At 32.3% G+C, this 27,946-nt stretch overlaps 3 long non-coding RNA genes across 3 annotated transcripts; 2 read left to right on the forward strand and 1 right to left on the reverse strand.

Moving 5' to 3' along the window:
• The first annotated feature begins 8,305 nt into the window (after positions 1–8,305).
• Positions 8,306–10,233, forward strand: LOC139844925 (uncharacterized). The gene is made up of 3 exons (XR_011758130.1): positions 8,306–8,662; positions 9,251–9,325; positions 9,891–10,233. It is a non-coding gene; the product is annotated as an uncharacterized lncRNA (long non-coding RNA).
• A 993-nt stretch (positions 10,234–11,226) lies between these two features.
• On the forward strand, positions 11,227–23,177 carry LOC139844688 (uncharacterized). Its single transcript, XR_011758065.1, has 2 exons — positions 11,227–11,367; positions 22,686–23,177. It is a non-coding gene; the product is annotated as an uncharacterized lncRNA (long non-coding RNA).
• Positions 23,178–23,326: 149 nt separating this feature from the next.
• LOC139840326 (uncharacterized) lies at positions 23,327–27,893 on the reverse strand. The gene is made up of 3 exons (XR_011757343.1): positions 27,611–27,893; positions 25,986–26,098; positions 23,327–24,448 (listed from the first exon to the last, which is right to left on the reverse strand). It is a non-coding gene; the product is annotated as an uncharacterized lncRNA (long non-coding RNA).
• Positions 27,894–27,946: the final 53 nt, after the last annotated feature.

Below are 27,946 nucleotides of genomic sequence, written 5' to 3' on the forward strand. Positions count from 1 at the left end.
TCAACCGCTGTAAACCTTTCCACGATTTCCTCATCATGATATTTAGGCGTTATTAGTGTGATCATCTCTATCTAGAATTAGATCAATAAAGTTTACCAACATATTATCAATCATCCTGTATTACTTGTTTTTCACAACTTACATGTCAGTTCAGTATTGCAATCACTTCACCACAAACATAACAAGCAACTCATTTTCTGATTTTTCACTTTTTATGGATTTTCTATTTTTCTAATTTTTATTTGTTTTTCTGGTTTTTCAATTTTTATGGCTTTTTGATTTTCTCTGTACAAAAGCATAAAACTATCTAAAAACATAAGCAAACATGCAAATTTCAGTAAAAACTAATCTATCATGCAAACGAAAAATGCAAATGATCTAGAAGCTATCATGCAAAACTATTCAAACTCTACAAGCAGTTTCTAACCATTCACAACTCAGTCTCAGGCTTAGATTCCTCTGTGTCAGGAACCTCAGTTTCAGGAATTTCAGTTTCAGGAACTACATCTTGAAGCAACTTAACACCTATCTCATTTAATAGAAATTCAAAACGTGGTTTATCAAAAGCTTTTGTGAAGAGATCAGCCCTTTGGGCTGTAGTGTCAATTTGCACTACATCAATTAACTTTTTCTCATAGCAATCTCTAATGAAATGGTATTTAATCCCTATATGTTTCGTTTTAGAGTGATTTACGGGATTCTTAGTGACAGCTATGGCAGCAGTATTATCAACATAAATAGGAGTGTTAGAGATTTTCAAACCGTAGTCACATAGTTGCTGTTGTATCCAGATAACCTGTGATGTACAGCTGGCCGCGGCAATATATTCTGCTTCACAAGTGGACTGAGCCACTGCTGTCTGCTTCTTACACTGTCAGGTTACTAGTTTGCTACCAAGAAATTGACACCCTCCTGATGTTGACTTGAAATCTTTCTTGCAACCTCCATAGTCTGAATCACTGTACGCTGTGAGATCAAAACCATCCTCACACGGATACCATAACCCTAAGCTGGGAGTATCTTTTAGATACCTCAGAATCTTCTTGACCACTAACATATGATGAACATTAGGGTTTGCCTGATAACGAGCACACAGGCACACCGCAAACATTATATCTGGTCTAGAAGCAGTTAGGTACATTAGAGAACCTATGATAGCCCTGTACAAAGTAGGGTCCACTGGAGCACCCTCCTTATCTGGTGAAATCCCATGATTAACCGACAACGGAGTCTTAGCTGGTCTCTCTGTATCTACCTGAAAGCGCTTAAGGATATCAGCAACATACTTCGTCTGATGTAAGAAGATGCCTTTATCCGTTTGAGCTACCTGCAAACCTAAGAAAAACTTAATAGTTCCCATGGAACTCATCTTAAACCTCTGTTGCATAACCTTCTCGAACTCATCAACCATACTCTGATCTGTAGACCCGAAAATAATATCATCAACATAGACCTGCACTAACATAAGATGTTGTCCTTTCTTCTTGATGAAAAGTGTCTGATCAATGACACCTCTCCGAAAACCATTTTCAAGCATGTAGTTGGACAACGTTGCATACCAAGCTCTAGGAGCTTGGTGTAGACCATATAGCACCTTTTCTAGTCGATACACCTTTTCTGGGAAATGTGGATCCTCAAAATCAGGCGGTTGTTCAACAAACACTTTCTCGTTTATCTCACCATACAAAAACGCACTCTTCACATCCATTTGATAAACTTTGAAACCCATATAGGACGCGAAGGACAAGAAAATCCTGATAGCCTCCAGTCTCGCAACTGGAGCAAAAACCTCATCATAGTCAATTTCCGGGATTTGCTGATATCCCTTAACCACCAATCTAGCTTTATTACGAATCACTATACCCTGCTCATCTTTCTTATTCTTCAAAACCCAACGAAGACCATAGGGTACACAGCCATGCGGTGGATTGACTAACCTCCAAACCTTAAGATGTTTAAATTGCAACAGCTCTTCCTGCATAGCACTTACCCACTCATCGTACTTTAAAGCTTCGTATACATCTTCCGGCTCGATTTGACACACATAACACGAGTGGGCATGAACAAACACTCTCCCTGTCTTGTTCAATGATGAATAAAAAGCTGTCACCAAATTCGCACTTTCACTTTGAACATCTTCAACTGCAGTCATATTTTCAGTAACCGCGGGAACCTCGGATGTAGAGATAACTCCTGACGTGGATGCCCCAGATGTAGTAGTTTGAGGAGGATTGACACTAGGCAGTCCTCTTGTATCCACATAATAGTCTGCCAGACGCTTTGGTGGCAGAATAACACGATTCGATCTCCGTACACCTCCTGCATCTGCTATCTGTTCTGGATCAGTCACAGTAGATGGTTGGTTATATAGAGGATTCAGATGTCTCTCTGTCAATACTGTACGTTCCACATCATCATCTAACTCACTATCTTCATCTGTATCAACTACCCCGTCCTCATTAGACTCAAGATTACCTTGAACACTTTGTGGACTTGGTTGCACGCTAGAAACCGGATTCTGAACCTGCGTAGGAATAGTGATAACATTTTCTGAAGAATTCTGAGAATCAAACAATATCTGAGTCAGAAGTTCTTCCTCTGTAGCACCTGGTGGAAGATTGAATGAATCAAAAAGCTTATCATACTCAAACTGCCATGCATAACCTTTACTGACACGAGGCGGTGCATTGCGCTGAATATCAACTTCAAACTGTTCTTCCAGACGTTTTGTCTCATTGTTGTACACCCGCTTGTTCGGATTCCCGTAACCCAAGAAGATACCAGAAACAACCTTTGAATTAAATTTTCCTCCAGCATCACGTACCAAAATAGTACAAGGTGCGCCAAAGGGTTCGAAATGTTTAATATTAGGTTTTCTCTTATGCAGCAGCTCGTAACAAGTTTTACCATGACGCTTCACCACGAGAACTCTGTTCATAACATAACACGCTGTACTCACTGCTTCACCCCAGAAGGCAATCGGAAGACATGAATCAGCTAACATTGTTCTTGCGGTCTCAATCAAAGTCCTGTTCTTTCTCTCAGCAACACCATTTGACTGTGGTGTATAAGCAGGACTGAACTGCTGTTGTATCCCATTTTCGTTACAAAACTGCAGCATCTGATTGTTCTTAAACTCCGTACCATTATCAGTACGAATCTTTCTCACTTTCAATTTATATAAACTTTCGAGCTTTAGAATCAGCACCTTAATATGCTCAAAAGTATCCGACTTATTCTTCAACATCACCACCCAAGAAAAACGTGAATATTCATCAGTAACTACCAAGCAATAGGATTCTCCTGTGAGAGTTTTACAGTTGACTGGACCAAAGAGATCCATATGCAACAGCTCCAAAGGAATGTTAACAGAATGGTGCTTTTTGGTAGCATGTGACTTTTTCGTTTGTTTCCCCTGTTTACATGGAAGACACACATCTGGAATATGAAAACTTTTAAGATTAACACCCTCAACTAATCCATTGTGGACTAGATTGTTCATCTTCCTCAGACTCAAATGACCCATACGCTTGTGCCATATGATAGACTCTTGTTCAGTAGCTTTAGAAACGAAAGCCTGATGGCCAGTAGCTTCCTTTACATGAGCCTTATGCATGTCAAGGATATAGAGATCCTTGCATCTGGGAGCAGTCATCAGAATCATGTCTTCCGGAATAACAAATTCTTTCTTCAAAATATAGCATTGTTTATCATCAAATGCTACTGTATACTTCTTGTCAACAACCTGTGAGACTGAAAGCAGATTGTTTGACATCTGCTCCACAAAATTAACCTTATCAAAGCTGACATTTTCATTCGCGATTACACCTTGAGCAGTAATAAACCCTCCTTCACTACCAGCAAAAGAAACCGGTCCACCATCCACTGTTTTCACATTAGAAAGTAAGGACAAGTTCCCTGTCATGTGCCTGGACGCCCCACTATCAACAATCCATGTACTGCAGCGTGAATTGTAGGCGACCTGCACATTAAAGTAAGAGGATTAGTTAGAAAGGGTAACCCATGCCCTAATGGCAGTGGGTTTCCCGTCAATGCCAACAACTGGCAATTCCACCCATTGTCCCTTGGATCCCGAAGGACCTGCAGGACGTTGAACACCCTTCACCTCAGATTTTGGTCTCCAAACTGTATTTTTAGGCAATGGTTTTCTATAATAATCGTTAGTTTGAAAAACCTTTGAATCAATTACTTTCACATTTGAATTGTGCACAGGAGAAGATGATCTTCTATAAAAAGAACGATTTGGGCTGAGATCAATCTTCCTGCGGGGTGTCTGTCTAATGGGTCCACAATCCACAGCCCTGTGTCCCAGCCTCCCACATTTGAAACAGTTAACATTATCAAAATCATTAACGTTAAACAACCTGCGTCTAATCGGTGAAAACTGTCTCCTAGGCTGTTCAGTACGTTGTCTAATCGTAGGGGGTGTCAAAACCTGTTTTTCAACAGTCTGACGCCGACTAGGCGGAACATACTTGGACACTTTCTCATAATTAGAACTCCCACCTTTAGGTGGTTGTTCTACCTTAGGAACACTAACCTGCTGTTTTCCTGAATTATTTTCTTTAACAAACTTAATAGGAGTAGACAAAGTGGTCTTTTTCTTACTCTGTTTGGGCCTTTCTACACTCTTTGTCGGCGTCTTAAGACTCTCACTCCTATTCTCACTGTGTTTTGGATTCTTAAGAATCGTAACTGGCTTAGTCACTGGCACAAATGGTTTGCTATCTTTCTCAGTGTCTATGTCAGTATCAGACTCAGTCTCATAAACAACCTCTGTAGGGTTCTTAGAATCAACAACCTTACTAGCACTAACTACTGGGGTCTCCTTAGGTTTACCATATGGTGGTTCCACCACTGGTTCCTTAAACTTCTCTACGGGCTTATTAACATACTCACCCATAAGAGGTGGTGCAACCTCAGAATATCCCAGACCCTCCCGTTTAGGATGATTAAAAGTCTGAGTCACATACGACATCCTCTGCCAGTTATCTATTCTAGCTTTCTCAGACTCATATTTTAACTTAAAAGAATCCTTTTCAGCCTTAAGAGTCTCTATTTGCCCCAAATACATTGTGATCACCTTTTCATCATCTCTAATGGTTGATTTCATGTGACCTATTTGGTTTTCTAGAGACTTAATCACCTCAACATATTCTTTCTGTTTGTTAAGGTAGAAAAGGGCATCTTCATAGTTCTTCTTGTTGGTCTGATTTTCTAAGCTTAGGTTCTTAAGGTCAGTCCTATGTTTAGGGCAGGTCTCACAAGTAACAGGTATTTCACTTAGCTTAGAAATAACGCATTCAAGTCTTTCAATTTCCTGTTCATAACCAAAACAATAAGCACATTTAGAAATTGAATCAGTACATACCTTATCGTTACTGGAAGTATTAGCCATAAAAGCATAGTTATTCCTTCCATCCTGTGATTCTGCATCTGACTCTGATTCGTACTTCGAACTTGTGCTGTCCGAATAATCAGCATCATAACCTTCCTTACCCTCACTATTATCTGAACTAACTTGACTTTGAACCGTCACAACTTTCTTATCACCACTCACAAAATCACGGTTGAGCAAATGACCCAACTCTTCTCTGAACCAAGTACCCTCATGACAACTTTTACCTTCTTCTTCATCGGATGGATCAGTAGTAAACTCAATGTCTGACAAATCCTTGGCTTTCCGGAACTTATCATACACCTGTTCCTTAACCCTCTTTCTGAAACACCATTTCATAAGCTCCTCAGCTCTCTTTAACCTTGCATCACACTTGCACACGTAGCATGTGCAGTTTGGATTATCTTTACCCTTACAACCTGCTCTTCTTCGAACTACTCTTTCTTCCTCAATTTCAGCCGAACTCTTTCCCACAAATACAACATTAGCTTTCTGAGCATCAACTGGAATAGACCAGTCACAAACTTCATCAGGATATATTGTGGAACCAGTTAAGGCTTTAGGTTGAGCAGAACCAGATGATTCCTTCTCAACAATGACGTGTTGGGGAGTCACTGAGATGGTTGTACTAAGAAAAGGATCATGATAACCAGCCTTTGGTGGTCTAGTACAAGTCTTCTTGAAGTGACCAAGTTCATCACACTTGTAACATCTAACCTTCGCCATGTCAAAACCAAACTTAGAATCCCTGTTTAAACTCAAAGATCGTTGACCAGTTCTCTTTAAATACTTCCTTGCACGCCTAACAATGCTACCCATACAGTACAGAATGTCCATCCTCTCTAGCTCATCTTCATCGATCTGATCATAATCTTCATTCTCGAGATGATTGTTAAGAACCTGTCCACTAATCATATCGTTGTAAGAGTTAACAACGATAGCAGCTAAAGCCATGTCCTCCTGAATGGACTCAATAGATCTTTTCCTGATATTGTCAGTTTGAAACATAGGACTCTGAGTCTGAGTCTGAGGTGGAATCTGAGTCTGCTGAGTCGGAACGTCCTCAATCATCTTAATTGTAGAGTTCTGTATTTTGGCATTAAAGTAACCAGATTGTGACTTTGGTGCAGATATCTGATTTGCATTTGCTGTGATGTACGCTGTCTGCAATGGAGCATGACCAGAAGAAGAAGTACTAGATGTGACATTGGCTGCTACAGTACCAAGCCTTTTCCTTTTGGCCTCAACCTGAATATCCTTCTCCATTAACTTTGAAGTAAATGCAGTCAATGTCAAAGGACGTCCAGAAGCAACATATAGGTTTTGGATCTTCTCTACTTCATAATCCCACTTCTCAGGAAGACCAAGTGCCAATACTTTTATTGCCTTATCATCTTTTACCTCAATCTCATAATCCGTCATCTCGGCAACCAATAACCTGTACCTTTCTAAAGTCTGGCTCAAAGTTTCTGTTGGAAGGGCTGCAAACACCTTCCACTCATCCTTCAACACTTTACCTTTAGTTGCTTTATAAGTAGCAGTACCCTCAGTTGCGGACACAATAGCCTGCCAAAGAGTATAGCACGTCTTATAACGGTTCTTAAACTGACCGAAGATTTCCTTAGACAAGGCTTGCGTTAACTGAGCATAACACCGACACTCAAGATTATACCCTTCGCGTTCTGCGGGATCAAAATCATGAGTTTCTTTAGGTTCACCGTCAGCCCCTGATGGCCAAACAAAAGGAGTCTCAATACACTCCCAAAGTCGAGAATCTTGTCCATTAAGGTAAATCACAAACCTAACTTTCCATTTTAAAAAGTCTTTTAAGTTTTCAAGCCTCGGAACTTTATTGTTAGATCCTGATTCACTTTCGCTTAATAATAGTCTTTGAATTCCGGGTGCAATAACAAGTGCACTGTATTCGTTTGTTAATTTCTCGTTTGTATCAGACATTATTAACTGATTAAGTGATTAATTATGGATTAATTAAATTATTCTGGATTAAAAGAGGATCGACCGATGGACTGAGACGATCGGTCGGAGGACTGAGACAATCGGTCGATGGTCTAAGGACGAACGGTCGATGGTCTAGACAAACGGTTCAAGGTTATCACAAACTGTCCTCCGGTTCAACTTAAGACGATCGGTCGAGTGTGAGTGACTATCGGTCAAAGGTCAAGACACTCGGTCGATGGTCAATGACGATCGAGGAGGAGTTGGTGGTGTTCGGAGACTTTATAAAAGATGCTTAAGTGCTTGTGTTTTTGTTTACTGTATGGTTATTTTTTTTTTTTTTTAGTGTTGGGGTATGTCGTAGGCCTTTCGATTTCTTTGTTCATGTAGCGAGCATTGTTTATGCTTGTTTAGTTTATGCGCGGGTTTCTCGGTTGTATGTGTGAAGGATGTTTCATTTTTTATGAACTCTCTTTCGTTGTTATATAAGTTTTTTCGTTTTTCGTAAAAAAAAAATCACATAAACCACATAATATATTCCCAAAAAATTGTAGTAATATTTTCCATTCTACTAAATTCTATGAAAATGCTTATTGCATGACATCACTTCATAATAAACACTATAGCTTAAAAAAAATAATGAGGACACATGTCACATTCTCACCCCATTTGAATGACATCATCCTTTCCTTAATTTTTAAATTAAATAAATCATAATAATAATTAATTAATCTTATTAAATTAAAATTATAAATAAAATCGGTTTTTCAAAAAATAGAAAACAAAATTTAATTATTGTAAAAAAAGTAACAGATACCAAGAATACATTCTCCAATTATAATTAATACCCCGAATTTGAATTTAACTGCAAATCTGTACTGAAAAAGCCACCGCCCTTATCCAATTATCATCACCCTTTCAAATGCACGCACGCCTGCCTTTTGAAATTACCAAAACACATGCCTCTTTCTCTCACACATAGCCCAAAAACCAAGTATGAATCTTTAAAATCTTATGAATTAGGTAACCAGACAAATCTTCATCTGCCACCATCTCCGCCACCATCTCTAAACGTTGCGATCTATAGTCACCACCATGTCCGCCATCGCACCACCATCGCTGCTTTTGCTTCGAATATCAGATACACACGGCTTCTCCATCTTCTTCATTCATCTAGAGCTTTTCATCTTCTGGCAGCTTCATCACGAATTCTTTAAGGTAAATCAATCTTTTCCAGATTCAATGAGAAGGTGGGATTATATTGCGATTGTTTTCAGATTCTAACAGGTAATGTTTTCAATTTCATCTTCAACATCGATTTAGGGTTTTTCAATATGAGATTTGCAGCTAGGTTCATAAATTATAAATCTCTTCATAAGTCATTTGTTGAGTTAGGACTTTGATTTATATAAGGGCTTTTATTTTTCACTTATTTTTAATTAATGTCTGAAAATATTTTGAATTGGTGAATCATGTAACAGAGACAGCCAAGGTTGTAAAAGACGCGAGTCGAGGACGCATCGGCCATGCCTAAAAAATGACGCGTCGGACGCAATGGTGACGCAACGGCGACGCAACGGGCGTTGACTAACTTTGACTTTTTAAAATAGTTTTATTAAATATATATTTATATATAATATTATATAGATCAAATCTTTAAATATAAACTATATTTACAATAAACATGAACAATTAACAATTATTAACAATATTACCAAAAAAAAAAAAAAAATCGACCGACTTTGACCGACTTTGACCGACTTTTTCCGAATTAGACAGACTTTTTCCGACTTTGACCGACTTTTTAGCAACGACGCGTCGGTCATGCCTAAAAAATGACGCGTCGACCGACTCGGCCGACTTTTGCAACACTAGAGACAGCAGATCGAGCCATCGCACCATATCTGCAATCACACTATTTTGGATTCCTTCAGATTTTGACCTTGAGTAGTAAGCTTCCATCTTTCCTAATTTTCTTAATTGTTTGATCATATATAGTTAAACATTTGGACTAAATTATGATTCAAAAAATTGACATGTGGGTTAAAACTTGGTATTTACATTGAATTGTGTAACAAATACTATATTATGATATATATTCATTTGATTTGTAACAAGATGAAAATAGGACGCTGAATTCGGAAAGTATTAAGGTTAAAATGAAAAGTCAAACTGTAAAGGTCAAAGGACCATATTTCTTGAAAAGTTATAGTTTTGGATGAGATAGTGAGACAATAAACACTTCAAATGGGGGTAAGTATCCTTTAAATGAGACTAAATAAATATCTGAATATGTAATTATATGTTAGGTTTGTTTATTAAACTGTTTCTTTGACCAATAGATTACAATTCTTAGAATTTGTTTTTTAAAAATATAAAGCTGATATTGGCATTTTGAGATACTAATACTATGCTAATTTTTTCAATACGCAAATTCGAGTTCTCTTAATGTTTGCAAGAGCATGTATTTTAAAGATTATAGGCTGGCCTATGGATGTTGCTTCTCTTTATGCAGGTGCTGGTTATATCAAGTGAAGCAAAAGTGTCTTTGAAGCAAAATTTGGAGTTTTTTATAAGAAAAAAATAGATACTTCTTAAATAATGGTAATATGATATGGACTTATAGAGTAAAAACTTTCCAGGAAGCTTCACACTCACTATCCATTTTTCAAAATTATTTTTATACAATCAAGAATTCAAGTATGTGTATTCTCTCATATAATCACTCTCTCATCTTTTCATATTCTAACCTGTGTCTTCTTCAACAATTACTGCTGCAATCCTTTCATCTTCAATCAGATTCAGTCAATATGTAGGATTAATTTTGATTCTCTTCAGGTAATATTTTAGTTTATATATATTGTTTCAATTTGTCTTTTATCCTTCCTTTTCTTACAACAATTTTTAGGTTTAAATAAATATGGGAATTTTTAATTAGGTTTATTAAATTAAATTTTTTCTCAGTTCTTCATTTGTGTAGCTGTGGTAGTGATGGTTTTAGCAAAGAAGATGATGACGTAAAAGGTATATTTTGTTTTTTTGGTCATTGACTTCTTACAATATGTTCACTATGATTCTTCATTTGTGTTGCTGCCGTGTATAAAACGTTTCTATTTTTATTTCTTTTATATGCTAAAGTTTCAATATTTAGATCATAAATAAGTTGATATATAACTGAATTTGTTCTATATATATTTACTTAGTTTATAAAGCGAATTTTTGTTTGTTGGGAATGGGCATTATGGGAATCTTACTATATTGTGGTACAAGACTATGATTTCTGATAGTGATTATGCAGAGTTTGATGTTTTCACCAAGTGGCTTGGAGTTTCACATTAATTTGTTTTGCTTCATATGGGTAAAAGTTTTGCACTATTTTTTTAGGGTATGGGGTAGAAATTTAAGTAACTACCATGTGTTATTTTTTAACTTGGATATCTATTTTATGTAGTTATTTTGGTAAAAAGATTTTTTTTTTTTAATTAATTTTGAGTGATGGTTGGATACTATGTTGCATTTTGTAGAGTCTCAAAAGTTTTTCACTATTTTTTGTAGGTTATGAGGTAGAAATTTTGAGTGATGGTTGGTAAAAAGATTTAACTTGGAACCTCTCTTTATCTATCTGGATAGCAACTACTACCTCCGTCCCAATTAGATAGTCATGTTTTTCCATTTTGGGATGTCCCAAATTAATTGTCCACTTCCATAAATAGAATGGAAAGAAGATATTTGATTGGTGGATCTGGAGAGAGAAGATATTTCATTGGTGGAGAAATGAAGTTAGTGGGATTTCCTAAAACTGTGTGCCCTTTGGTCTGTGGACTATTAAAGTGGGACGGAGGGAGTAATATTTTGTTTAACATTTTTTTACCAGCTTGTTCATAGAGAGGTTCTCGAATATTTTGAGCAAGATGGTACTGTCAATTTGGTGAAGAATGGTGTTGTGGGTGGGACTGGATTGTTGTCTGATGATCATGGCATCAATTATCAAGGTTTGTGCTTATGTGTTGACATACCCCGTCCTAATTCATCTGGACGAAGTCACCAACATCTGATCCCATTGCGATGATCGACTCTAAATAATGTCTTTAAAATGAGCAAATGCACAACGGAAGATTTCTTTCATACCTGAGAATAAACATGCTTTCAAGTGTCAACCAAAAGGTTGGTGAGTTCATAGGTTTATCATAAAACAAACAAATTTATCATTTTGATAGACCACAAGATTTAAATGCTGCATGGTACAAATGGGCCCGAATCCTATACCCACCTGTAATGTACATGCGATATCTTTTAAATACAGTACACCTTTCTCGTGTACGAAATCATCTTTCATAAATCTTAGTAACCGTACACATATCTTGTGCACAAAAATAACATACACATAACCTGTGTATAAAATCATTCTCTCGATACATAACATTCACTTTTCATTGCTTTCATAGCTTGGCTTGGTAACCGACCTTAACATATAATGCGCATAATAATATCCCCAAAACAGAACATCTCGTCTGTATAATAATCATATAAACTTCGAAGTGCTAAACACCACGCCCACTAGCTCTTCCGTCTAGTGAACATTCTGGGTGGGGGTGTTAAACCCGGTAGCTACCTTTAGGATTCGCGTCAATTAGGCGTGCACTAATTCTCAAAATTAGTGATGTTCTGTGACGACCCGGCAATTTCCAACCAAATTTAAACTTAAACTTATTATATATTTCGACACGATAAGCAAAGTCTGAAATGACGAGTCTCATAAGGTTTGAACTGTTTCATGTATACATTTTACCTTTAGACTGTGCTAGACGATTCACGAACAATTGTATTAGTATTTTATTTATAACATTATCAATGTTACTATGAACATTATAATTAATAATTATCATTATCAATTATTATTATTATTATTATTTATTTGCTATTATTAGTAAAAATTATTATTTATATTATTAGTATTATTATTAAATCATTTAATTATTAACTATTAGAAATATTGATATCATTATTATGTATATTATTATTATTATTATTATTAGTATTAATAACATTAATATACTTATATTTGCTAAAAGTCAAAATGTAAAAATTAAATATACATACATATACATATACATATACATATACATATACATATACATATACATATACATATACATATATATAAAAACAAGATATAAATATAACCATTTACAAATACATAATATTATATACAGGTATAAATATACGTATATATATACGAATACTGTATATAAATATAAATACATTATAAATACAGTATATATAAATATAAATATAGTTTATACATAAATAAATAAAGATAGAGTATGTATTCAGTTTTCAATCAACTTCAAACTGTTTTAAATGGTTAATCCTGTCTGCAAATTGTACTGAACGATTTCAATTCTAAACACAAACAACCAAAATCTGTTTTCAATCCTTTTCATATTTTTATTCTTTTATTTATTTTTTTTAGTGAATTGTTCCTGTCAAGCGTACCCCTGTTATTTACCAACTACTAGTGTCATTAACAGTTAATTAATTAAAGGATTTTTCAGAAAAAGAAAACATTACAGCTCGATACCCCTGTTATTTATCTTTTTGGTCATTTTTCAATTTTGAAAATTTCTTCAAAAACTATTAATGCAATTCTCTTCTAAAGCTTTCGTTTAAACTACCTGTAAAGTTTCAAATTCTAATTCGTATTATCGAATTCAAATTTTTGAGTCAAAGATAAATTTCAAAAAAAGTCAATCTTTATGTTCATCATCAAATTCGAGTTTTGTGTTATGACTTGAGTTAAATCGATAATTTTTATAGTTTATAGAGGTGATTTGAAACTTACTTTGTATTATAAACTTTGTGTAAAACATTCACGATTTCGAAATCAAATTTTTTTTTTTTTTGTTATTGAAACCGTGAGCAGCGACCTGTTTTTTATATATATATATATTTTTTTTTGATTGCTTAATTTAACAAAAGTGACTTACTCAGGTTGTTTACAATTCAATTTAAAGTCTTAATTTAATTTGTAATTCGCGGTATTGATTTTGGGTTTGATTTAGATTAGTTTATGTTGATGAAGAAGATGAAAATGGAAGGAAATTAAATTCGGGTTAAATAGATTTAAGGAGTATTATAAATCAGGAAATCAGAATTAGAGTAATGGCTATGGGGTGTTGTGTGTGAGCGGGAGGTCTCGGATTCGATCCCGGCTAGTGGCAATTATTTTTTTAAAAGGCTTTATGAGGTAGTATTTCAATACAAAAATTTAAATTATTATTATTAATGCTATTAGTATTAGAATTTTAATTATTTTCATTAATACTCTTATGATTTTAATTATTATTATTATTATTATTAGTATCATAACTATTATAATTATTATTATCACTAATAAGAGATACCATGTATTATTATTAACATAATTAAAATTTAAAAGTATAATTACTATTAATATAAATAATACTAAAATTTTTATTATGAGTATTATTAGTAAGCATTATTATTATTAATATTATCATTAGTATTATTATAAGTATTACTAAAAATATAAATTTTACCATTTTAGTATTATTATCATTATTATGATTATGATTAATATTATTATTTAAAATAATACAATTTATTATTATTTTTATAAATATTAGTATTACTATCATTTTATAAGTATTAGAGTTATTATCATTAACATAAGCATTATTAATAGGATTATCATTATTAGTATTATTAATAATATTAAAAATTATTATCATTATAATCAAATACAACTTTTCTTATATACTATCATGTATATAGAAATATACTTATAATTAATATTACATAAAAGCATGAATTAATTATATTTAACAATCTTTATATAAATATTCATATATAACAAATTAGGCATTTTTAATTTTTATATATATATATATATATATATATATATATATATATATATATATATATATATATATATATATATATATATATATATATATATATATATATATATATATATATATAATAATAATAATCATTTTCAAATATATATATATACAAACTAAATAAATAATATATAAGGTTATAATATATGAAATTGTTCGATTACGAGTATATGTTTTAATATATATATGAATAATATAGGTTCGTAAATCCGAGGCCAACCTTACACTTGTTTAATGTCGTCATATGTATTTTTACTACAAAATACAATAGGTGAGTTTCATTTGCTCCCTTTTTAATTGCTTTTGCAATATATACTTTTGGGCTGAGAATACGTGCGCTGCTTTTATGTTTGACGAAATAGACACAAGTACTTAAAATATATTCTACGTTGAGTTGTACCACTTTGCATATCTTCCCTAATAGCTTGGTAACTAATATTTACATGTTGGAAGAACATGTAAGCGCGAATCCTATTGATAGATCTATCGGGTTTGACCACCCCAACCGGGCTAGTCGCTCTAGTATCGTAAACGGTTGCATAGTACTTCGTTTTTACTACACTTGGTACAGTGTAGGGAGATTTCATAATAAAGGGAATATGCCACATTAATTGTTAAGTATGGTTACCGAAGCGCTCAACAACTTATAGAATACTTTTATACACTTGCGAGTATACATATATTTATAAACGAAAATCTTGTGTTCTATTAATATATTGAAATGATTATTATGATAAACCTATGAACTCACCAACCTTTTGGTTGACACTTTTAAGCATGTTTATTCTCAGGTATGAATGAAATCTTCCGCTGTGCATTTGCTCATTTTAAAGATATTACTTGGAGTCATTCATGGTATATTTAGGTCAATACCTTGCAATGGGACCAGATGTTGATGACTTCGTCCAGGTGGATTAGGACGGGTTGTTAAATGTTCCATAATTCTTAGGTTACCATGCATTAATAATCAGGAAAAAAATATTCATATCAATTGTGGCAATTATCACGTCCACATAATTCAATGGTGGCAATTATCACGTCCACATAATTCATTCGAGGAATGTTTTGCTTGTGTCTATCTCGTCAAACATTTATAAAAGCATTTCATGTATTCGCAGTTCAAAATGTATTTCAAAAGCATTTAATAAAGCAGTTGTAAAAGTAGCGCATGTATTCTCAGTCCCAAAAATGTAAAGAGTAAAAGGGAGCAAATGAACTCACGCATATAAATATTGTAAAACTAGTTAATAAAGCATTTGCATGTATGCTCAGCCCAAAAATGTAATGAGTAAAAAGGCAAATGAAACTCACAATACTGTATTTTGTAGTAAAAATACATATGACGACATTGAACAATGCAGGGTTTGGCCTCGGATTCACGAACCTATATCATTTGTATATTTATTAATATACATAATCGTAATCGATCAATTTTATATATATATTACTTTATTAGTTATATTATTTATATATATATATATATATATATATATATATATATATATATATATATATATATATATATATATATATATATATATATATATATGTTTTATATTTTCATTTTGTATATAAAAATATTAGTCTTGTTATGTTATATGTATTAAATATTGTATGTTATATGTATTAAATATTATATACATATATATTTTTATTTGTTTGTTAAAATAGTAATTATAATAATACCAAAATAATATTAGTAGTGATAATAATTAAGATATTACTAGTGTTAATAATAATGATAATAATATTATTGATTTTATTAATAATAATATTAATGATAGTTTTAATGATAAATCTTATAATAATAATAACAGTAATTTTTAGTAAAATAAAAAGTTTACTAATAATGATAATGAAAATAATAATTTTGATAATAATACATAATATTTAATAATAATGATTACTATAACAATCTTATTACTAATGATAATCTTAATAATAATACTTTTGTTAATATTAAAAATAAGTCTACAATGATACTAATACTAATATTAATAATAGTTCGTATTATTTTCATAATAACAATTATAATAATAACCTTAATTTTAATAATACTTATTATATTGTTATTAATAATACTAATAATAACATTAATAATGATGTTACATAATAGTAAAATGATAATAATAATAATAATAATAATAATAATAATAATAATAATAATAATAATAATAATAATAATAATAATAATAATAATAATAATAATAAATAAAAATTAAATTTGCTACCTTCCAAATAGCTTTATAAAAAAATAATCGCCACCGCCCGGGCTCGAACCCACGACCTCTCGTTAATCATACACAACTCTAAACCACTGAACCATTAATTTGTTTTTGATTTATCACGTTCGATTTTTATTTATTATGTACGAAAACGTTTATCTTCATCATCACTCATTATCATTATCAGTCCATCGTCATCTATCAATCTTCATCCTCAATACTCGTAATCTCCACAGTATTATCATCAAATTCTTGAATCATCATCATCTTCTTTCATCATTATTCTCCGTCATCAACCTCGTTCATCATCATTCGGTTTCTTCCTTCTTTGTCATCATAATCATATTCACAGAATCGTTATAATCTCACTTCATTATCATAATCACTCACTTACTACTCATCGTTTTCTTTATCATCACCATCATCCTTAATCGTGTTTACAATCATCACCATCTACACGTTATCATCTTTATATTCTTATTAACACCGTAGCATCATCATCTTCAATCGATAGCAAACAGAAACTAGTAGGTGCAGCCACAATCGAGGCTGTTTGAGTTATACAAACAGAAAGAAACAGCAATAGAAGAATGGAGCAATAGCAGCAATAATTTACGGGCTGTTTGGTTGGTTGGTATTTAGTGAAATCAGAAAACAGAAGGAGAACGATAGCGACTGTAGGGGGTCTATTTTGGTTCGTTCCTGGACAAGGAACACTGCTGTAGCAGTATCACGAGAAGTTGTAAGTTGGCTGAGGGTTTTGCAGCGAAAAAAAATAAAACAAAATAAAACGAGGAGTAAGAGAGAGATGGATAGAGAGAGAGGGGAAAGGGAAAAGAGAGATGGTGTTTTTCTTGGCTGCAACAGCAGCTGCAGATATGACGATAGGATGGTGGTTATAATCGTGGGTGTTTAGATCCTAGTTGTAACCGAAAAAGAATAGTGAACCATGGTGGTTGTTTGTGAGGTTGAAGATAGGAGATAGAAAGAAGTGGTTCATGGTGATGGTCGTTGGAGGTGATCTAGTGTGGTGACAGTATTATGAAGGTGAAGTGGGTTTGAGAGGTTTCATGGTGATGGTTGTCGTGGCGGTTCATGGTGGAAGAGGTAGCTTTGGGTGGAGCTCGTTGGAGAGGGTGGTAACTTCTATCTATATAAGTGCCTGCATATACATATATAGATTTATATATAATCATAATTTAATTTAATAATTAATAATAATAATATAATAATAATAAAAGTTCTCAAGTGGAAAGACTTTGAAACAAAACACAGTGATTAGAATAGAATACTAGTCGCAGTTTTAAACTCTTCTACCGACACTTAGCTCGGGTATTATCTCGTGTCCATTGCTAAACAGTTAAAATATAAAAGTGCTCCTAAAAATTCCAAACTCTTAGATTAAATATAATTAATTATTTCACTCATTAACTGTTTGAAACCTGATCAAAAAGGTCCGATAATTGTTTATTTTCTGTTCCAATTTATATGTACGGAGTACTAATATTTAAACTTAAAAAGGTAAAAATATTTTTAACAAACCTAAAATCTTCGTAATCAATTTACCGTTCAACTTTTATTTTAAATCATCATAAACATGTACTAGATCTATATTAAAACTAACGAAACGTCAACCGAGTGTCACTGACGTTTACTAATTAGGCTCAAAATAAATTATTTTTAATATATTCTCTTTCTATATGCAAATAGTTTTAAATAGCAAGTTTTAACTACTAAAATATATTATATATTTTTAAACAATTAGATTTAATATAATTTTTATATATTTACAAATAATATTTATATATACATATATATACATATCTATATATTTATAATAGTAGTTTTCATTACATCGCATATTATTTTACATATTTATTTCCTAAACTTAAATCATATTTTATTTCAATTAATATTTCAAATTATTATATATATTTAAATATATATGTATCTATTTACAAATAATTGTTCGTGAATCGTCGAGAATGGTCGAAGGTCAATTGAATATATGAAAACAGTTCAAAATTTTTGAGACTCAACATTACAGACTTTACTTATCGTGTCAAAATTATGAAATCGTATCGAGAGTTTGATTTAAAATTAGTCTAAATTTTCCCGGTCACTACATGTGTGTTACCTGTTGTAACCTTTGTTTGACTTTTGATAGTATAACTTAGTTTGGAGCATTGCCATATTGACCTATTTTAGCCTCCTGATATACACTTTGAAATGTGAAGCTATGTAGACTAAAGTAGCTGATGCTTGAACAATTCTTATACCTTAAAATGTATTGCTTAACTTCGATTGTTTCATATATATATATATATATATATATATATATATATATATATATATATATATATATATATGTATATATATATATATATATATATATATATATATATATATATATATATATATATATATATATATATATATATATATATATATATAGGATTGTTGTCTGATGATCATGGCATCAATTATCAAGGTTGTGTTACCTGTTGTAACCTTTGTTTGACTTTTAGTAGTATAACTTAGTTTGGAGCTGTGATGACCCGGGAATTTCTGATCAAATTTAAACTTAATCTTTAACGTTTCCGACACGATAAGCAAAGTCTATGAAGTTGAATCTCAAAATCTTGAACTATTCAATTACCCCTCGATTGTTCTCAACGATTCACGAACAATTATATGTAAATAGATACATATACTATAACTTGAAAACGTAACAAAGTGTTAAGTAAACGATACTGTGCAATAAATATATTGGTTTGATTATCCGATTGATATATTTAACTATGAAGTTAAAAGATTATGCTAAACGATTGAATTAAAAGATATTTACTGAGTCCCTTAAGGATTATGATATTATTACGGGTCTCTGTTGTAAGGTCCACGTTGATTTGGGAAATCATTCATGTTTAACGGTATTCGGAATTAATGGTAAAGTGTTTGTTTAAATAACGTAATTTGGACACATACAATAATAAGGAATATTAACTGTTAGAATTGAATCTATGAACAACTTGCAACATATATTTAGAACGTGTTTAAGTATATTGAATATATATTTATGAATATATAGCTTCAGGTTATTTGAAAACAATAATAACATTCGGTTATTGATTCAATTGATATTTAGTTATGTTAATTAGAACGTTTGAGAAATAAACGATGACACATAAATGAATTACATGAATTTAAGTTTAAATGTATAAACAATATGCGATATAACAATTTCAAATGATTTTAAAATGTATTTTAATAAATAGGGAGACAATGATTTATAGTTGTAAATGACCAAAACACTCGAAAGTTTAAGATACACTTTGAGTGATATAATTTAGGGATAATTTAAGGCTATATTTTGACAAAGGTACGTGTCCCAAAATATAAATTACAAGTTTTCTCATCGTACGAAGGGACACTCGAAAAACCGGAACCGGGACATAAGTCGAGTGACGACGTACGACTTATCGGAACAAAAATTTCAAGTCAACTATGCACGAGAATATAATATAATATATAATTAATTAATATAAATTATATATATATTATATATTAATAAATAAATATGTCGACAAACAAGAAAACAAAAGTTTGTGAGCTGGATCAGAGGGCCATGCGATCGCATGGCCTTGAAGCACAAATACCATGCGATCGCATGGGGTACTTTTTCAGGCCAAGTCTTTATAAAGCGATCGAATTCAGTTTTTGTGATATATATTTCTTTCATCTTACACTCCGTATAACTTATTTATATTATTATTATTATTATTATTATTATTATTATTATTATTATTATTATTATTATTATTATTATTATTATTATTATTATTATTATTATTATTATTATTAATCTTATTATTATTAGTATTAGTATTATTAATATTAATTAGTATCATGCATAAAATACTACGACGAGATTATGAACGTGTCACTTTCAAAATGGTTTTCAAGCGGGATAGAGCTAAGTAAATTATGGGTTATTGCCAAGGAGGTTATGGGTAATGTTCGGGTGTATATTTGTGAATCAAACCTAGTGTTTATCATCTCCGTTACGTCTACGTACTTTCCTACAATATTAAATCTCAATACTGATACGTAAGCACTCATATTTTATATTTTATATATTAATTGTGTATCCATGTCTAGTGCTCGAGTATATATATTTATACATGCTTGTATGCTAAATTTCGTCGCTAAACAGTTTATAATGAATCACGAATTAAATACATATATACTGGTAAAAGGTATATGATATACATGTTTTTGGAAAGCTGGTGAAAAATCAATGACTTTTCATTTCGACATCGAATAGTTTCGATGAACGGATTAAAAGATATGATCAACTGAATTATAATTGACGTTAATTGGAATTGCTTATGAATTTGCAATTAAGATTTAAACAACTTGTTTACAAGATTGATAAAATGGATTTTTAAATATTACCAGCCGAGTAAATGAATCCTTATATAAGGTACGTCTCGTTTGTTGAACTATTGTCAAAATTGACTTTTTGAAACAACATTGGATAACTTTTGAATGTCGATATCGAGCATTAGGATTGTGATACACTATGACCTGACCTAGCTTGATAGACATTTATTGACTAACATATGTTCTCTAGGTTGAGATCTAGGATTATTTGATATTCCGAGTTTCGGTCACATTACGATGAACAACTTTATGTGCTGCTAAGGTGAGTTTCATTGCTCCCTTTTTAATTGCTTTTGCAATATATATTTTTGGGCTGAGAATACATGCAATTTATTTTAAACGCAATGGATACAAGTACATACTTAATTCTACACTGAGTTTGAACCGAAAATCCCTTAGCTTTGGTAACTAGTAGCTGCCAGTACATAGGATATGGACTGGTGGGTGCGAATAACAGTATATGGATCCATAGGGCTTGACATCCCCGTCCGAACTAGAGCGCTAGCCTTTTAACGGACGTGTGTTATTTGAGTTTAGGACACGTTGGTTTGCGTGTATTAAAACGAATGGGGTATTTATCATTATAACGTTAAAGCTTAGTTACCAGGGTGCTCTGTTACGTAGAATCTATTGATAAACTTTTGATAAACGTTTCTGGATGAAACAACTGAAATCTTGTGATCCACTTTTATATATAGATTATACGAAACAATAAAACTATGAACTCACCAACCTTTGTGTTGACACTTATTAGCATGTTTATTCTCAGGTTTCCTAGAAGTCTTCCGCTGTTTGCTTATATGTTAGACAAGCTATGTGCATGGAGTCTTACATGACATACTTTTCAAGGAAACGTTGCATTCACCAAATCATCACCATGTATCTTATTTTGACTGCATTGTCAACAGAAGTATCATTGTAAACTATTATATTACGATGATTGTCTATATGTAGAAATCATCAGATGTCGAAAACCTTTGATTTAAATATTCATTTATGGTGTGCCTTTTCAAAAGAATGCAATGTTTACAAAACGTATCATATAGAGGTCAAATACCTCGCAATGAAATCGATGAATGACGTATTGTCCATATTGATTTGGAGCGATCGTCACAGGAGCATTGCCATATTGGCCTATTTTAGCCTTCTGATATACACTTTGAAATGTGAAGCTATGTAGACTAAAGTAGCCGATGCTTGAACAATTCTTATACCTTAAAATGTATTATTTAACTTCGATTGTTTCATATATATATATAGGTATGTTATATATTGTATAAATTGAGTGTACTAATGTCATTTAGGAGTTTTTTATGATGTAATTAAAATTAATTATTCAAATAATGGATTATGTTTATTATGGAGTAGATGATAATTACCATGGTAGTAATGTTGCAACATCCATACATATTCTTTACTATATTTTTGTATTTTGAGTTAAATTATTTTTTACATTGATGTTGAATGAAACTGGATTATAAAATGGAGATGCAGGTACATTTTTGGATGTTAAGACTTAAGAATGAAGGTAAGGTCTTGGAGACAAATCTTGGTTGTTTGAAATATGTAGTTAGTAATCATACATAATTCTCAAATTAATTCTACTTGTGCTTAGTCATGATACTACGTAAAAGAATAATGGTATTGCTATTTTTGTGGTTCTAATCTTATGTTTGAGTTTTTTTCATGCACTTATAATTTCATGTTTGATTTTTGTAGGAAAAGGAAATGGGGTTTTTGAGCCAATTTCTACAGGTGAAATCGATTTTTTTATAGGAGGATTGAAAGGCTAGAAGTAGAGATTTTACTTCGAGAGGTTTCAAGTCAAGTGCAATAGAAACGGAAAGGTGTGTGATGTCTTTCATAGACGCTGTTTAAAACTCCAGCTGCAAATTAATGTCGTTTATGTTTTTTTTCTTAGTGTATGTGTTATATATATGTTTATAGTTTAATTTAAGTTTATCATTATTTGAAAATTTAGATGATCGGTCAAAAGAGATAGATAAAGAAGAGAGTTTCAAGAGAGGCTTCAAGGGAATGTAAGAATTGGCTTGGAAGAGTTTCTTGGTGAACATAAGAACAATTCCGAAACTTTGCTGCATGTTAAATTTGGTCATAAATAGGTTACAATTTTTATTATTCGAGTTTTACTATTCCTACCATTTAAACGAGTACCTAAATATGTCATCGGCTTATTTGATTTTTCTGTTATGTGTTTAGTGGATTTTTTTCGCTTTAGCTCTATTGCATTGTTTAAGTATCATGCGAAAAAATTTCCTTTAAAATCCCATGAATCCATGTGCACTAGTGTTCTATAAAATCCCTTTCATAGTAAAGAACACAAATTCACAAATAACATTTTATTACAACTATAAATATTTACATACTGTAGTATATAAGTAGCCCAATAAAGATGAGGCACGCCTTTAAGCAATGAATTTAACCAAGTAGCTGGCTACTTACAAAACAGTATTACATCGAGATGACCGAGATATTAGATTCTTATTTTCTTTGTGCTTAGCCGATTCTGGTTGGAGGATTAGACGATGACACATACGATCCCGGATTGATTAGCCCAATCGAGTGACGCCTTTTTGTATCTCTTAGAAATCCAGTTGTAACTTTGCATTTGTATTTCGGAAAAGATTGTATTCGGATCCCACGACTTTTTTTTAAAACACCTTTTGATTACGCCCTTTCCAAATTAGGTAGCCACATACCCATTGCCAAATGATTTTACCCGTCGTTGTATTGGCTTGATTCCGATTTTCTACAAAAGCTTCTTCGAAAGACGATATCAACATTGAGTTAAAGTTCCACCATTTAAAGATCAACGATCATATATTTTTCACCACGATATAATTAACCAAAATGTGTTAACACCGTTTCAATATGTGTGTTACATAATGGGCAAAGTATATAATCCATGTTGATTCCTATTTTGTCGAGTTCCGCCCTTGTTGGAATCCTTTTCATGAGTGAACGCCAAATGAAGATGTCGATTTTCTGAGGTAATGTATTATTGCATATAGTTTCAACGTTAGAGGTTTCATCGACGAGCTTGATTTCGTCGATTAGCAGTGATAAAGTCTTGGTTGTGAAGCGCCTCGATACATCTAGACTCCACTCCCGCACGTCCGGCCTGTCAGTTAAAGATAAAACATTAATTAGTTGGGTTAAATTTGATTGCTCATCAATAGCTCTCCCACGAGGTGTACATATCCACTTCCAACTTTAGATGAATTGATTATTGTTGCACATAATTCGTTAGGACCCCATTGCCTCCTTATTTGATTCTAAGTTGTATAGCCGCTGAAATCTTGACTTGAGACTGTCTTTTCCCGTCCAAACGTCATTCCAGAAAATGTATGATCTCCTCTTCCGGTAATTTTGATGAATGACATCGTGAAGTTAAGACCGATATCGTCCATTGATTTACCAGCCTGAAAATTTCTTTCCACAATGAACAACCTGTTATAGTCCTGCAAGGAGTAGAAACAACAAGACCATCGATATATATTTTTAGTGAAAAGTGATCCATTATTTAGACCCTCTTTTTTGTATGGTAATAATGCTCAACATATCTTTTTAGGCAAGATATGGAGGTTTTTGGACAAGATATGGAGGTTTTTGGACAAAATATGGAGGTTTTTGGGCAAAATACGGAGACTTATAAGCAAGATACGGGGGCACAATATGATCACTTTGGGCAAGAAAAAAATTTCACTTTGTACTGAAAATTACAAATCCACTGGGGGCGAACGCCCCACCCTGCCCCCACATATTTCCGCCCCTAATAGTAATGCACCGTTATATTCGTCAATCAACTGGTAACTCATGTAAATACAAGAATATTTATGTTTGAAAGTTGCTTGACACACACATGCTCTCGGACGCAAATGACGGATAACAACAAGCATACAAACAAAACCTTTTGGGTCATATTTGATGTACACGATGAAATTAGAGGGAAGAGCGTACAAGGGAAAAGGGAAAGGTTATTCAAAATGATATGAACAACCGAGGACAAGTGAAAGAATCTGATGATGTCTTTTTTATAAGGGCATTAATGATTTTTTGGATCATGGATGGTACACCATTTGATGCGGCAACACCATTCTTTCGAAAGTGCTTGCGTGCGTGCCATATGATCGCGAATGTGTTTAAGTTCCCTATGAATGATGTCGACAATTTGCCTTAAAAAAATTGTTTTCTACTTTTTTATTCATTTCAAGTTTATAAGAAGTCCATTTAATTGTTTTTGGGCCTGGGTCTGGGCCTCTGCAATATAAAGTAAGATATATATATATATATATATATATATATATATATATATATATATATATATATATATATATATATATATATATATATATATATATATATATATATATATATATATATATATATATATATAAAATAAGGTAAATTATAAGTCGACTTTCAAAAATAGATAAAAATAATCATTACCTTTTGTATATAAGATAAAAATATAGGTAAAAAGTAAGTGGTTAAATGATAAAGTAATTAAAAAGCATAATATAATGAATGTAATGTTTTAAACTGTGTATTTTTACCTAAAGACTATTAATATTGGACCGAGTAGTAACATATAACAATATTTTATAATACTTAAAAAAGTAACCAATTTTTCTATTTTGTATGTAATATTTGTATATGTTCGGTTTCATATTGGCCGATGGTCTTCACTTGGGGTTGAGAAACGACTTTTCTTTATTGAAGGATAAATGAAGGATTATCAACGTCTCACCTCTCCTATAACCCATACATGTGAGATTGAGTTTTGTTGTTGTGTACACCATATTTTATATTTTAAAGAAAAAACAAAGAAATCATTTGTTCAATTACTCAACCAACGATTGGTGGGTTTTGTCCATATTTAGTATATAGTACAAGTGATTGGCCAACCGCGCGATGCTGCGGTTTTTTTTTTCCTATTTGGAATTGACAAAAAGTCCTAACTTCGAGAATGAATACGTTGTGTAGGATCGTACATACCATTTGTAGCGCTAGATAAACACCTACCATTAGTCCATATCTTTTCAGAAAGTCTCATTGCTAGACTCTTAGCAATCACTATATCACGTACGGAGTCAATTCCTTTTGGAATTCTGAAAAGACAGAAAACCGAGAAAACAAATAGTTAGCTATCTAAAAAATATCAAACAGATTATGTCAACTATACAAAGCATAAATCATAGTTTAAAATGGATTACACTACATAGATAAAGCAACAGTCCGTAGTGAATTTAAAATGCATACTACGAAGGAATTTATAATTTTTCTACAGTTACAAATGATTATCATTTTATTCGTTACACAAAAGGTTGTTGTTGGTTTTGGCACTAACAGTTGCTACTCTTTTTGGATGCTTCTGAAGCTATGTCGCCTGTGGGAGAATATGGATAATGTGAGATAAATGGTGATATAGTTTTCATATTCATTGTATGAGAGATGTATTTTGCTGGGCGAACATGGCACGTTTAGCAAGTCTATGGTTATACTTTCATTATATCAATAGATGAAGTTGGAACAACGAAGTAAAAAAAAAAAACTAACAAAACAAAAGGAAGTAACCAACTATCAAAATAGCGTAGTTTGAATGATACTTGAGGAATGAGCCACAACTTTAGCAAAAGTTGAAGGAAAAAAAAAAACTCTTTAGTTTATATTAATATATAACTACAAAATCATAAGCACATTCATTTATAATATTTATATTTATAATATTAAACTGAAGCAAAGACTATAATGACTCATGTATTTAATCAACTGCACAATAAACAAAAAACAATTCACTTTAGACCATTCTCTTATTCATATAAAGCAACTGTGAGAAACAAAAGCATATACATATATGGAACCACAAACAATCAATTTGCATAATGGTAGTCAATCTGTTATCACTTAAGTAATAAAAGGATAGAAAAACATAAACTTGCAAAACACATATCTAAACACCTATTTTGGTCTAATAAGCACAGGAACCTAAAAACAGCAAGCATAGATCAAAGTAGGACAGAATGAGAAAGTTGCAAATTTATGCCCAACCTGTAGACATACCATCAAAAAAGGAGTTGAATGTTCAACCATATATTTATGTCATCAACACCTAACAAATGCTTTGTAACAAAAACTTCATCTATTAAATACTCAAAATAAGTTCTTTCTAAACTAAATTCAATATCAACTACATGGGTTGAAGATAAAAGCTGCTAATTTAAAATGTAAATGCAATATTTTGCCACATAAAAATTGCAATAAAGGGTGTTAGCTAGTTGAATCCATAAAAATTAGGACACTTTGAAAGCACTTCATGCCTAACACTAAACTCATATGCCTCCTTTTTATTGCGTATACCTACCTCAATTAACAATACATATCAATCACAGTAAAATTAGAGATTTTAGAGTTTTAAAAGTGGTTCAAAAGCTGGGGTATTTGATGGTTCTCATATTATTTGTTTGATGTCTATCTTTTCCAAATTGTACAGTAACCCATTTGTGGGTTTAGAACTCGGTTGAACACAGGTTTGCTAAACATCAAATTAAAGAAAGAAGGAGATTATACCTAAGGTTTAGGGTGAACTTAAACATCAAATTAAAGACAGAAGGAGATAATACCTTAAGTTTAGGGTGAATTATTTCAAGGAGTTGGTATGAAGGTGATGAGTTGAAGATGAAATCCTTCCTTCTCTCCCTATGTCGCCATTTCTTATCCTCTGTAGAACGTACTGGAATGATTACTGAGCCGTGGAACCGGTTGGTGGTGGTGATGATGATGATGACTGAGCCGATGATGATCGCGGATGATGATGACGATGATGATGACGGAGGGTGTTGACGATTGATGGAGGAAGAAAGGTCTGGATGGTAAATAAGAGGAAAGAGGAAAGAGTGAAGGAAGAGTCTGGAACCAGAAAGTGTGTGAAATATCAAAGGGTAAAAAGACTAAAATAC

Source organism: Rutidosis leptorrhynchoides, chromosome 4 (assembly GCF_046630445.1).
Source record: "Rutidosis leptorrhynchoides isolate AG116_Rl617_1_P2 chromosome 4, CSIRO_AGI_Rlap_v1, whole genome shotgun sequence".
Classification (NCBI taxonomy): Eukaryota; Viridiplantae; Streptophyta; class Magnoliopsida; order Asterales; family Asteraceae; genus Rutidosis; species Rutidosis leptorrhynchoides.